Genomic DNA, 2,186 nt, shown 5'->3' on the forward strand with positions numbered 1-2,186 from the left:
TTGGATATGATTGAAAATGAAAATCCCCTCAGCATGATGCTGCCACCTCCTTGTTTCTCTCTGGGTGCTGTGTTCAGTGGGATATGCAGCGTTAGTTTCACATCAAGGCCAAAAAGCTCAGTTTTGGTGTTGCCTTATATTTGGGCTCCTGTTTATAACGTTACATTCGATCTAAACACATATTTTAAACCAAGTGGGATTTCCCAGCCTGACCTGTGTTAAAATACAGCAATCATATTGAAAGGTTGATGAACCAATGCAGTGTGAGCAGTTTATTTGGGCTGCTGTGGACCTCGTTGTGAACTGCTAACAGGAAATAATCCGAGCTTTGCCTCCTCGTACAGGAAGTCTGCTTTTAGAAACGGCTCGCTGATGACGTCTGTCTTCTTCTGCAACTTCAAGATGTGGCTCTATCCTCTGTCGTAAAGATGATACATTATATAATGCTATAACGGAGCGGGAAATTATGGCATCCTCATCTTCATCAACATCATCATCACAAATCAGCAGAATATGACTCTCTCAGTAGGACAAGCTCAAACAACACAGGGTTGATTATGACTGTTTATGCTGTTACTTAAAAACAAAAAATGTGATCAGAACGTGTAAATTTAGCTGAAGTCGCCTGGGAAACTGCTGGATCTGTTTTATGGGATGCTGTTTGTAAAGTTAAGCCGTGCAATTTAGCGTGTTTTCACAGAAAAATACGGGAAGTCATTTTTCATTGTCATTCATTCATTTATAAAAATCAAAATTCCAAACTAAATATTTAGATTTTCAGTTAAATAAAAAAAACTGTCAGCAAGTAAAATATTTATTTTCCAATCTAAATATTTATTATTTGAACTGAATATTCATTTTCCAAATTAAATACTTAGTTTGTTAAATAAATATTTAGTTTGCAAACTAAATATTTAGTTTGCAAACTAAATATTGTTGAATAAATAAATATTGTTGAATAATTATTCAGTTCCAAACAGTAATTTGATGGCAAAGTAAATATTTGATTTGATAACTGAATATTGCGCTAGCTTGGTGCTAGCTAAGTATTTAGTTTTCAAATTATCTTCACTTTATGATTATCAAGCCTAATCAAATGCTCCCTCTTGACCAATCAAAATGCTGCTAATGTTCAGCGGACCAATAGAAAAGCGTCTTCATCCAAAGTAAAGCCGATCGCCAGTGAACGAGAAACTAAATGTCTGTAAATCTGTAAACGCATTTTGAAATTAGTGTAATTTATAAAACTCAGTCTGAAAAAGGGAAATCTCGTCTTTATGAAATGCATGTTTTTAAATTTCCATTAAAAAAAAACTTATTGGAACAAAATTCACTCATCATTTTTTCCAATGTTACAGTGTTTTCTAACTACATTTCTGAACATTTTGGGGCCTGTAGACAATCAGGTGATGCTGTTGGAGTATTTAACTTATTTAACTTATTGACTCATTGGTGAACTTGCACAAGAAGCTGCATTTTTAACCTTTTTTATCCAAGATGGTCCCATTAGGTAAAAAAAAAAAAAAAGTTTTTTACATGAGTTCTTTCTCTTTTATAGACAGTAGTTTATTAAAAAGCTCAAATTAAAACAGTGTTGGCTGTTTTCCTGTTAGTGAAAAGTCTGATCTTTGATGCACATCTTTGCTGCTATACTTAAGAGACTGCTGAAAGAAGAGCAGTTTTTGATAAAAGGAAATCTCTGTATGTCTGACCGTTGTTGGTCTGCATCTTTACTGATGAACGACTGTCGCCTCCTCACTCCTATAAATTCAGTGTCAGCTGCATGTTTAGCGCAGTGCTCGGTTCTTTCCATAAAAGTACATTAATAGAAGTGTAGGACGTGTTTCCGGCCACAGCTGGAGGTTGTTGCCTCCTTGTAAGCTGCCAGCTGTATTATCCGAGTCATTTTACGACACTCTGCTGCAGAGCTGTGTAAATAAAGCTGGATGAGCCTCTTCCTCTGAATCTGAGAAGTTATTAGAGATGCTCTGCTCTGTCTGCTGCAGCTCGTCTGTCTGGAGAAGAGGCCATAATAGAGCAGCAATTCCCCCGAGGTCTGTGTTTACTGCATTTCTGTGGTTTCTGCCTCCATACAGCACATTGTTAAATACTGTTTTAATTCAATTCAATTCAGTTTATTTGTATAAGCTCCAATTCACATCATGTCGTCTCAAGACACTTTACAG

This window comes from Cyprinodon variegatus, unplaced genomic scaffold (genome assembly GCF_000732505.1).
Source record: "Cyprinodon variegatus isolate N-32 unplaced genomic scaffold, C_variegatus-1.0 Scaffold723, whole genome shotgun sequence".
In the NCBI taxonomy this organism is placed as follows: Eukaryota; Metazoa; Chordata; class Actinopteri; order Cyprinodontiformes; family Cyprinodontidae; genus Cyprinodon; species Cyprinodon variegatus.